The sequence below is a fragment of the Oncorhynchus keta genome, unplaced genomic scaffold, assembly GCF_023373465.1.
Source record: "Oncorhynchus keta strain PuntledgeMale-10-30-2019 unplaced genomic scaffold, Oket_V2 Un_contig_24212_pilon_pilon, whole genome shotgun sequence".
NCBI classification, from domain to species: domain Eukaryota; kingdom Metazoa; phylum Chordata; class Actinopteri; order Salmoniformes; family Salmonidae; genus Oncorhynchus; species Oncorhynchus keta.
Window position 1 is genome coordinate 27,501 of NW_026283783.1, and position 11,080 is coordinate 38,580.

The window sequence follows — 11,080 nt, forward strand, 5'->3', positions numbered from 1 at the left end:
GCCTAGTGGTTAGAGCAGGTAGCCTAGTGGTTAGAGCCCAGTGGTTAGAGCAGGTAGCCTAGTGGTTAGAGCAGGTAGCATAGTTGTTAGAGCAGGTAGCCTAGTGGTTAGAGCAGGTAGCCTAGTGGTTAGAGCAGGTAGCCTAGTGGTTAGAGCCTAGTGGTTAGAGCAGGTAGCCTAGTGGTTAGAGCAGGTAGCCTAGTGGTTAGAGCAGGTAGCCTAGTGGTTAGTGCCTAGTGGTTAGATAAGGTAGCCTAGTGGTTAGAGCCAGTGGTTAGAGCAGGCCTAGTGGTTAGAGCCGAGTGGTTAGAGCAGAGCAGGTAGAGCCTAGTGGTGAGAGCAGGTAGCCTAGTGGTTAGAGCAGCTAGCCAGTGGTTAGAGCCTAGTGGTTAGAGCAGGTAGCCTAGTGGTTAGAGCAGCAGGTAGCCAGTGGTTAGAGGTAGCAGTGGTTAGAGCCTAGTGGTTAGAGCAGGTAGCCTAGTGGTTAGAGCCGAGTGGTAGCCTAGTGGTTAGAGCAGGTAGCCTAGTGGTTAGTGGTTAGAGCAGGTAGCCTGCCTAGTGGTTAGAGCAGGTAGCCTAGTGGTTAGAGGCAGGTAGCCTAGTGGTTAGAGCAGCTAGACTAGTGGTTAGAGGCAGTGGTAGCAGCCTAGTGGTTAGAGCAGGAGCCTAGCCTAGTGGTTAGAGCCTAGTGGTTAGAGCAGGTAGCCTAGTGGTTAGAGGCAGGTAGCCTAGTGGTTAGAGCTAGCCTAGTGGTTAGAGGCAGGTTGCCTAGTGGTTAGGACTGGTAGCCTAGTGGTTAGAGACAGGGAGCAGTGTTTAGAGCCTAGTGGTTTGAGCCAGTGGTTGGAGCCTAGGTTGCCTAGTGGTTAGAGCCTAGAGGCAGGTAGCCTAGTGGTTGGAGGCAGGTAGCCTAGTGGTTAGAGCCTAGCCTAGTGGTTGAGAGCAGGGAGCCTAGTGGTTAGAGCAGGTAGCCTAGTGGTTAGAGCAGCTAGCCTAGTGGTTAGAGCCTAGTAGTTAGAGCAGGTAGTCTAGTGGTTAGAGCAGGTAGCCTAGTGGTTAGAGCCTAGTGGTTAGAGACAGGTAGCCTAGTGGTTAGAGCAGCTAGCCTAGTGGTTAGAGACAGGTAGCCTAGTGGTTAGAGCAGGTAGCCAGTGGTTAGAGCAGGTAGCCTAGTGGTTAGAGACAGGTTAGAGCAGCTAGCCTAGTGGTTAGAGCAGGTAGCCTAGTGGTTAGAGCTAGCCTGGTGGTTAGAGCAGGTTAGAGCCCTAGTGGTTAGAGCCTAGTGGTTTAGAAGCAGGTAGCCTAGTGGTTAGAGGCTGGTAGCCTATTGGTTAGAGCAGGTAGCCTAGTGGTTAGAGCAGGTAGAGCCTAGTGGTTAGAGCAGGTAGCCTAGTGGTTAGAGCAGGTAGCCTAGTGGTTAGAGCCTAGCCTAGTGGTGGTGGTTAGAGCAGGGAGCCTAGTGGTTAGAGGTAGCCTAGTGGTTAGAGCAGGTAGCCTAGTGGTTAGAGCCTAGTGGTTAGAGCAGGTAGCCTAGTGGTTAGAGCAGGTAGCCTAGTGGTTAGAGCAGGTAATCTAGTGGTTAGAGCAGGTAGCCTAGTGGTTAGAGCCTAGTGGTTAGAGCAGGTAGCCTAGTGGTTAGAGCAGGTAGCCTAGTGGTTAGAGCAGCTAGCCTAGTGGTTAGAGACAGGTAGCCTAGTGGTTAGAGGCAGGTAGCCTAGTGGTTAGCCTAGTGGTTAGAGGCAGGTAGCCTAGTGGTTAGAGCAGGTAGCCTAGTGGTTAGTTAGAGCAGGTAGCCTAGTGGTTAGAGGCAGGTAGCCTAGTGGTTAGAGCAGGTAGCCTAGTGGTTAGAGGCAGGTAGCCTAGTGGTTAGAGCAGCTAGCCTAGTGGTTAGTGGAGGCAGGTAGCCTAGTGGTTAGAGCAGGTAGCCTAGTGGTTAGAGCCTAGTGGTTAGAGCAGGTAATCAGTGGTTAGGTAGCCTAGTGGTTAGAGCAGGTAGAGGTAGCCTAGTGGTTAGTGTGGAGGCAGTGGTAGCCTAGTGGTTAGAGCAGGTAGCCTAGTGGTTAGAGCCTAGTGGTTAGAGCAGGTAGCCTAGTGGTTAGAGCCTAGTGGTTAGAGCAGGTAGCCTAGTGGTTAGAGCCTAGTGGTTAGAGCAGGTAGCCTAGTGGTTAGAGCAGGTAGCCTAGTGGTTAGAGCCTAGTGGTTAGAGCAGGTAGCCTAGTGGTTAGAGCCTAGTGGTTAGAGCAGGTAGCCTAGTGGTTAGAGCCTAGTGGTTAGAGCAGGTAGCCTAGTGGTTAGAGCCTAGTGGTTAGAGCAGGTAGCCTAGTGGTTAGAGCAGGTAGCCTAGTGGTTAGAGCAGGTGAGAGCAGGCCTAGTGGTATTAGTGGTTAGAGCAGGTAGCCAGTGGTTAGCCTAGTGGTTAGAGGCAGGTAGCCTAGTGGTTAGAGCTAGTGGTTTAGTGGTTAGAGCAGGTAGCCTAGTGGTTAGAGCAGTGGTTAGAGCAGGTAGCCTAGTGGTTAGAGCAGGGAGCCTAGTGGTTAGAGGCAGGTAGCCTCGTGGTTAGAGCAGCTAGACTAGTGGTTAGAGGCAGGTAGCATAGTGGTTAGAGCAGCTAGCCTAGTGGTTAGAGCCTAGTGGTTAGAGCAGGTAGCCTAGTGGTTAGAGGCAGGTAGCCTAGTGGTTAGAGCAGCTAGCCTAGTGGTTAGAGGCAGGTTGCCTAGTGGTTAGAGACAGGTAGCCTAGTCGTTAGAGACAGGGAGCCTAGTGTTTAGAGCCTAGTGGTTTGAGCCTAGTGGTTGGAGCAGGTTGCCTAGCCTTTAGAGGCAGGTAGCCTAGTGGTTGGAGGCAGGTAGCCTAGTGGTTAGAGCCTAGTGGTTAGAGCCTAGTGGTGAGAGCAGGGAGCCTAGTGGTTAGAGCAGGTAGCCTAGTGGTTAGAGCAGCTAGCCTAGTGGTTAGAGCCTAGTAGTTAGAGCAGGTAGTCTAGTGGTTAGAGCAGGTAGCCTAGTGGTTAGAGCCTAGTGGTTAGAGACAGGTAGCCTAGTGGTTAGAGCAGCTAGCCTAGTGGTTAGAGACAGGTAGCCTAGTGGTTAGAGCAGGTAGCCTAGTGGTTAGAGCAGCTAGCCTAGTGGTTAGAGACAGGTAGCCTAGTGGTTAGAGCAGGTAGCCTAGTGGTTAGAGCAGCTAGCCTAGTGGTTAGAGGCAGGTAGCCTAGTGGTTAGAGCAGCTAGCCTAGTGGTTAGAGCCTAGTGGTTAGAAGCAGGTAGCCTAGTGGTTAGAGGCTGGTAGCCTATTGGTTAGAGCAGGTAGCCTAGTGGTTAGAGCAGGTAGACTAGTGGTTAGAGCAGGTAATCTAGTGGTTAGAGCAGGTAGCCTAGTGGTTAGAGCCTAGTGGTTAGAGCAGGGAGCCTAGTGGTTAGAGGCTAGTGGTTAGAGGAGGTAGCCTAGTGGTTAGAGCCTAGTGGTTAGAGCAGGTAATCTAGTGGTTAGAGCAGGTAGCCTAGTGGTTAGAGCCTAGTGGTTCGAGCAGGGAGCCTAGTGGTTAGAGGCAGGTAGCCTCGTGGTTAGAGCAGCTAGACTAGTGGTTAGAGGCAGGTAGCATAGTGGTTCGAGGCAGGTAGCCTAGTGGTTAGATTCTAGTGGTTAGAGCAGGTAGCCTAGTGGTTAGAACAGGTAGCCTAGTGGTTAGAGGCAGGTAGCCTAGTGGTTAGAGCAGCTAGCCTAGTGGTTAGAGGCAGGTAGCCTAGTGGTTAGAGCAGCTAGCCTAGTGGTTAGAGCCTAGTGGTTAGAGCAGGTAGCCTAGTGGTTAGAGCAGGTAGCCTAGTGGTTAGAGGCAGGTAGCCTAGTGGTTAGAGCAGCTAGCCTAGTGGTTAGAGGCAGGAAGCCTAGTGGTTAGAGCCTAGTGGTTAGAGGCAGGTAGCCTAGTGGTTAGAGCAGCAAGCCTAGTGGTTAGAGCAGGTAGCCTAGTGGTTTGAGCAGATATCCTAGTGGTTAGAGACAGGTAGCCTCGTGGTTAGAGCCTAGTGGTTAGAGCAGGTAGCCTAGTGGTTAGAGCCGAGTGGTTAGAGCAGGTAGCCTAGTGGTTAGAGCAGGGAGCCTAGTGGTTAGAGGCAGGTAGCCTCGTGGTTAGAGCAGCTAGACTAGTGGTTAGAGGCAGGTAGCATAGTGGTTAGAGCAGCTAGCCTAGTGGTTAGAGCCTAGTGGTTAGAGCAGGTAGCCTAGTGGTTAGAGGCAGGTAGCCTAGTGGTTAGAGCAGCTAGCCTAGTGGTTAGAGGCAGGTTGCCTAGTGGTTAGAGACAGGTAGCCTAGTCGTTAGAGACAGGGAGCCTAGTGTTTAGAGCCTAGTGGTTTGAGCCTAGTGGTTGGAGCAGGTTGCCTAGCCTTTAGAGGCAGGTAGCCTAGTGGTTGGAGGCAGGTAGCCTAGTGGTTAGAGCCTAGTGGTTAGAGCCTAGTGGTGAGAGCAGGGAGCCTAGTGGTTAGAGCAGGTAGCCTAGTGGTTAGAGCAGCTAGCCTAGTGGTTAGAGCCTAGTAGTTAGAGCAGGTAGTCTAGTGGTTAGAGCAGGTAGCCTAGTGGTTAGAGCCTAGTGGTTAGAGACAGGTAGCCTAGTGGTTAGAGCAGCTAGCCTAGTGGTTAGAGACAGGTAGCCTAGTGGTTAGAGCAGGTAGCCTAGTGGTTAGAGGCAGGTAGCCTAGTGGTTAGAGCAGCTAGCCTAGTGGTTAGAGGCAGGTTGCCTAGTGGTTAGAGACAGGTAGCCTAGTCGTTAGAGACAGGAGCCTAGTGTTTAGAGCCTAGTGGTTTGAGCCTAGTGGTTGGAGCAGGTTGCCTAGCCTTTAGAGGCAGGTAGCCTAGTGGTTGGAGGCAGGTAGCCCAGTGGTTAGAGCCTAGTGGTGAGAGCAGGGAGCCTAGTGGTTAGAGCAGGTAGCCTAGTGGTTAGAGCAGCTAGCCTAGTGGTTAGAGCCTAGTAGTTAGAGCAGGTAGTCTAGTGGTTAGAGCAGGTAGCCTAGTGGTTAGAGCCTAGTGGTTAGAGACAGGTAGCCTAGTGGTTAGAGCAGCTAACCTAGTGGTTAGAGACAGGTAGCCTAGTGGTTAGAGCAGGTAGCCTAGTGGTTTGAGCAGATATCCTAGTGGTTAGAGACAGGTAGCCTCGTGGTTAGAGCCTAGTGGTTAGAGCAGGTAGCCTAGTGGTTAGAGCCGAGTGGTTAGAGCAGGTAGCCTAGTGGTTAGAGCAGGGAGCCTAGTGGTTAGAGGCAGGTAGCCTCGTGGTTAGAGCAGCTAGACTAGTGGTTAGAGGCAGGTAGCATAGTGGTTAGAGCAGCTAGCCTAGTGGTTAGAGCCTAGTGGTTAGAGCAGGTAGCCTAGTGGTTAGAGGCAGGTAGCCTAGTGGTTAGAGCAGCTAGCCTAGTGGTTAGAGGCAGGTTGCCTAGTGGTTAGAGACAGGTAGCCTAGTCGTTAGAGACAGGGAGCCTAGTGTTTAGAGCCTAGTGGTTTGAGCCTAGTGGTTGGAGCAGGTTGCCTAGCCTTTAGAGGCAGGTAGCCTAGTGGTTGGAGGCAGGTAGCCTAGTGGTTAGAGCCTAGTGCTTGGAGCCTAGTGGTGAGAGCAGGGAGAGTGGTTAGAGCAGGTAGCCTAGTGGTTAGAGCAGCTAGCCTAGTGGTTAGAGCCTAGTAGTTAGAGCAGGGAGTCTAGTGGTTAGAGCAGGTAGCCTAGTGGTTAGAGCCTAGTGGTTAGAGACAGGGAGCCTAGTGGTTAGAGCAGCTAGCCTAGTGGTTAGAGACAGGTAGCCTAGTGGTTAGAGCAGGTAGCCTAGTGGTTAGAGCAGCTAGCCTAGTGGTTAGAGACAGGTAGCCTAGTGGTTAGAGCAGGTAGCCTAGTGGTTAGAGCAGCTAGCCTAGTGGTTAGAGGCAGGTAGCCTAGTGGTTAGAGCAGCTAGCCTAGTGGTTAGAGCCTAGTGGTTAGAAGCAGGTAGCCTAGTGGTTAGAGGCTGGTAGCCTATTGGTTAGAGCAGGTAGCCTAGTGGTTAGAGCAGGTAGACTAGTGGTTAGAGCAGGTAATCTAGTGGTTAGAGCAGGTAGCCTAGTGGTTAGAGCCTAGTGGTTAGAGCAGGGAGCCTAGTGGTTAGAGGCTAGTGGTTAGAGCAGGTAGCCTAGTGGTTAGAGCCTAGTGGTTAGAGCAGGTAGCCTAGTGGTTAGAGCAGGTAATCTAGTGGTTAGAGCAGGTAGCCTAGTGGTTAGAGCCTAGTGGTTCGAGCAGGGAGCCTAGTGGTTAGAGGCAGGTAGCCTCGTGGTTAGAGCAGCTAGACTAGTGGTTAGAGGCAGGTAGCATAGTGGTTCGAGGCAGGTAGCCTAGTGGTTAGATTCTAGTGGTTAGAGCAGGTAGCCTAGTGGTTAGAACAGGTAGCCTAGTGGTTAGAGGCAGGTAGCCTAGTGGTTAGAGCAGCTAGCCTAGTGGTTAGAGGCAGGTGGCCTAGTGGTTAGAGCAGCTAGCCTAGTGGTTAGAGCCTAGTGGTTAGAGCAGGTAGCCTAGTGGTTAGAGCAGGTAGCCTAGTGGTTAGAGGCAGGTAGCCTAGTGGTTAGAGCAGCTAGCCTAGTGGTTAGAGGCAGGAAGCCTAGTGGTTAGAGCCTAGTGGTTAGAGGCAGGTAGCCTAGTGGTTAGAGCAGCAAGCCTAGTGGTTAGAGCAGGTAGCCTAGTGGTTTGAGCAGATATCCTAGTGGTTAGAGACAGGTAGCCTCGTGGTTAGAGCCTAGTGGTTAGAGCAGGTAGCCTAGTGGTTAGAGCCGAGTGGTTAGAGCAGGTAGCCTAGTGGTTAGAGCAGGGAGCCTAGTGGTTAGAGGCAGGTAGCCTCGTGGTTAGAGCAGCTAGACTAGTGGTTAGAGGCAGGTAGCATAGTGGTTAGAGCAGCTAGCCTAGTGGTTAGAGCCTAGTGGTTAGAGCAGGTAGCCTAGTGGTTAGAGGCAGGTAGCCTAGTGGTTAGAGCAGCTAGCCTAGTGGTTAGAGGCAGGTTGCCTAGTGGTTAGAGACAGGTAGCCTAGTCGTTAGAGACAGGGAGCCTAGTGTTTAGAGCCTAGTGGTTTGAGCCTAGTGGTTGGAGCAGGTTGCCTAGCCTTTAGAGGCAGGTAGCCTAGTGGTTGGAGGCAGGTAGCCTAGTGGTTAGAGCCTAGTGGTTAGAGCCTAGTGGTGAGAGCAGGGAGCCTAGTGGTTAGAGCAGGTAGCCTAGTGGTTAGAGCAGCTAGCCTAGTGGTTAGAGCCTAGTAGTTAGAGCAGGTAGTCTAGTGGTTAGAGCAGGTAGCCTAGTGGTTAGAGCCTAGTGGTTAGAGACAGGTAGCCTAGTGGTTAGAGCAGCTAACCTAGTGGTTAGAGACAGGTAGCCTAGTGGTTAGAGCAGGTAGCCTAGTGGTTTGAGCAGATATCCTAGTGGTTAGAGACAGGTAGCCTCGTGGTTAGAGCCTAGTGGTTAGAGCAGGTAGCCTAGTGGTTAGAGCCGAGTGGTTAGAGCAGGTAGCCTAGTGGTTAGAGCAGGGAGCCTAGTGGTTAGAGGCAGGTAGCCTCGTGGTTAGAGCAGCTAGACTAGTGGTTAGAGGCAGGTAGCATAGTGGTTAGAGCAGCTAGCCTAGTGGTTAGAGCCTAGTGGTTAGAGCAGGTAGCCTAGTGGTTAGAGGCAGGTAGCCTAGTGGTTAGAGCAGCTAGCCTAGTGGTTAGAGGCAGGTTGCCTAGTGGTTAGAGACAGGTAGCCTAGTCGTTAGAGACAGGGAGCCTAGTGTTTAGAGCCTAGTGGTTTGAGCCTAGTGGTTGGAGCAGGTTGCCTAGCCTTTAGAGGCAGGTAGCCTAGTGGTTGGAGGCAGGTAGCCTAGTGGTTAGAGCCTAGTAGTTAGAGCAGGTAGTCTAGTGGTTAGAGCAGGTAGCCTAGTGGTTAGAGCCTAGTGGTTAGAGACAGGTAGCCTAGTGGTTAGAGCAGCTAGCCTAGTGGTTAGAGACAGGTAGCCTAGTGGTTAGAGCAGGTAGCCTAGTGGTTAGAGGCAGGTAGCCTAGTGGTTAGAGCAGCTAGCCTAGTGGTTAGAGGCAGGTTGCCTAGTGGTTAGAGACAGGTAGCCTAGTCGTTAGAGACAGGGAGCCTAGTGTTTAGAGCCTAGTGGTTTGAGCCTAGTGGTTGGAGCAGGTTGCCTAGCCTTTAGAGGCAGGTAGCCTAGTGGTTGGAGGCAGGTAGCCTAGTGGTTAGAGCCTAGTGGTGAGAGCAGGGAGCCTAGTGGTTAGAGCAGGTAGCCTAGTGGTTAGAGCAGCTAGCCTAGTGGTTAGAGCCTAGTAGTTAGAGCAGGTAGTCTAGTGGTTAGAGCAGGTAGCCTAGTGGTTAGAGCCTAGTGGTTAGAGACAGGTAGCCTAGTGGTTAGAGCAGCTAACCTAGTGGTTAGAGACAGGTAGCCTAGTGGTTAGAGCAGGTAGCCTAGTGGTTTGAGCAGATATCCTAGTGGTTAGAGACAGGTAGCCTCGTGGTTAGAGCCTAGTGGTTAGAGCAGGTAGCCTAGTGGTTAGAGCCGAGTGGTTAGAGCAGGTAGCCTAGTGGTTAGAGCAGGAGCCTAGTGGTTAGAGGCAGGTAGCCTCGTGGTTAGAGCAGCTAGACTAGTGGTTAGAGGCAGGTAGCATAGTGGTTAGAGCAGCTAGCCTAGTGGTTAGAGCCTAGTGGTTAGAGCAGGTAGCCTAGTGGTTAGAGGCAGGTAGCCTAGTGGTTAGAGCAGCTAGCCTAGTGGTTAGAGGCAGGTTGCCTAGTGGTTAGAGACAGGTAGCCTAGTCGTTAGAGACAGGGAGCCTAGTGTTTAGAGCCTAGTGGTTTGAGCCTAGTGGTTGGAGCAGGTTGCCTAGCCTTTAGAGGCAGGTAGCCTAGTGGTTGGAGGCAGGTAGCCTAGTGGTTAGAGCCTAGTGGTTAGAGCCTAGTGGTGAGAGCAGGGAGCCTAGTGGTTAGAGCAGGTAGCCTAGTGGTTAGAGCAGCTAGCCTAGTGGTTAGAGCCTAGTAGTTAGAGCAGGTAGTCTAGTGGTTAGAGCAGGTAGCCTAGTGGTTAGAGCCTAGTGGTTAGAGACAGGTAGCCTAGTGGTTAGAGCAGCTAGCCTAGTGGTTAGAGACAGGTAGCCTAGTGGTTAGAGCAGGTAGCCTAGTGGTTAGAGCAGCTAGCCTAGTGGTTAGAGACAGGTAGCCTAGTGGTTAGAGCAGGTAGCCTAGTGGTTAGAGCAGCTAGCCTAGTGGTTAGAGGCAGGTAGCCTAGTGGTTAGAGCAGCTAGCCTAGTGGTTAGAGCCTAGTGGTTAGAAGCAGGTAGCCTAGTGGTTAGAGGCTGGTAGCCTATTGGTTAGAGCAGGTAGCCTAGTGGTTAGAGCAGGTAGACTAGTGGTTAGAGCAGGTAATCTAGTGGTTAGAGCAGGTAGCCTAGTGGTTAGAGCCTAGTGGTTAGAGCAGGGAGCCTAGTGGTTAGAGGCTAGTGGTTAGAGCAGGTAGCCTAGTGGTTAGAGCCTAGTGGTTAGAGCAGGTAGCCTAGTGGTTAGAGCAGGTAATCTAGTGGTTAGAGCAGGTAGCCAGTGGTTAGAGCCTAGTGGTCCGAGCAGGAGCCTAGTGGTTAGAGGCAGGTAGCCTCGTGGTTAGAGCAGCTAGACTAGTGGTTAGAGGCAGGTAGCATAGTGGTTCGAGGCAGGTAGCCTAGTGGTTAGATTCTAGTGGTTAGAGCAGGTAGCCTAGTGGTTAGAACAGGTAGCCTAGTGGTTAGAGGCAGGTAGCCTAGTGGTTAGAGCAGCTAGCCTAGTGGTTAGAGGCAGGTGGCCTAGTGGTTAGAGCAGCTAGCCTAGTGGTTAGAGCCTAGTGGTTAGAGCAGGTAGCCTAGTGGTTAGAGCAGGTAGCCTAGTGGTTAGAGGCAGGTAGCCTAGTGGTTAGAGCAGCTAGCCTAGTGGTTAGAGGCAGGAAGCCTAGTGGTTAGAGCCTAGTGGTTAGAGGCAGGTAGCCTAGTGGTTAGAGCAGCAAGCCTAGTGGTTAGAGCAGGTAGCCTAGTGGTTTGAGCAGATATCCTAGTGGTTAGAGACAGGTAGCCTCGTGGTTAGAGCCTAGTGGTTAGAGCAGGTAGCCTAGTGGTTGGTTAGAGCCGAGTGGTTAGAGCAGGTAGACTAGTGGTTAGAGGCAGGTAGCATAGTGGTTAGAGCAGCTAGCCTAGTGGTTAGAGCCTAGTGGTTAGAGCAGGTAGCCTAGTGGTTAGAGGCAGGTAGCCCAGTGGTTAGAGCAGCTAGCCTAGTGGTTAGAGGCAGGTTGCCTAGTGGTTAGAGACAGGTAGCCTAGTCGTTAGAGACAGGGAGCCTAGTGTTTAGAGCCTAGTGGTTTGAGCCTAGTGGTTGGAGCAGGTTGCCTAGCCTTTAGAGGCAGGTAGCCTAGTGGTTGGAGGCAGGTAGCCTAGTGGTTAGAGCCTAGTGGTGAGTGCAGGGAGCCTAGTGGTTAGAGCAGGTAGCCTAGTGGTTAGAGCAGCTAGCCTAGTGGTTAGAGCCTAGTAGTTAGAGCAGGTAGTCTAGTGGTTAGAGCAGGTAGCCTAGTGGTTAGAGCCTAGTGGTTAGAGACAGGTAGCCTAGTGGTTAGAGCAGCTAGCCTAGTGGTTAGAGACAGGTAGCCTAGTGGTTAGAGCAGGTAGCCTAGTGGTTAGAGGCAGGTAGCCTAGTGGTTAGAGCAGCTAGCCTAGTGGTTAGAGGCAGGTTGCCTAGTGGTTAGAGACAGGTAGCCTAGTCGTTAGAGACAGGGAGCCTAGTGTTTAGAGCCTAGTGGTTTGAGCCTAGTGGTTGGAGCAGGTTGCCTAGCCTTTAGAGGCAGGTAGCCTAGTGGTTGGAGGCAGGTAGCCTAGTGGTTAGAGCCTAGTGGTTAGAGCCTAGTGGTGAGAGCAGGGGGAGCCTAGTGGTTAGAGCAGGTAGCCTAGTGGTTAGAGCAGCTAGCCTAGTGGTTAGAGCCTAGTAGTTAGAGCAGGTAGTCTAGTGGTTAGAGCAGGTAGCCTAGTGGTTAGAGCCTAGTGGTTAGAGACAGGTAGCCTAGTGGTTAGAGCAGCTAACCTAGTGGTTAGAGACAGGTAGCCTAGTGGTTAGA

The 11,080-nt window shown here is 52.2% G+C and overlaps 1 long non-coding RNA gene across 2 annotated transcripts in view; it reads left to right on the top strand.

Annotated features, from left to right (window-relative positions):
* Window positions 1–9,517, top strand: part of LOC127921970 (uncharacterized) — a 9,572-nt gene extending 55 nt beyond the window's left edge. Inside the window, exons 1-3 of one of the 2 annotated variants that reach the window (XR_008110095.1) lie at window positions 1–193; window positions 2,049–2,314; window positions 9,466–9,517. The exon at window positions 1–193 is cut by the window's left edge and continues 55 nt beyond it. This is a non-coding gene — a long non-coding RNA (uncharacterized LOC127921970). Of the gene's footprint in view, window positions 194–2,048; window positions 2,315–6,130; window positions 6,183–9,465 lie in introns of those variants that run through there. The other variant, XR_008110094.1, reaches the window with a different exon arrangement.
* Window positions 9,518–11,080: the final 1,563 nt, after the last annotated feature.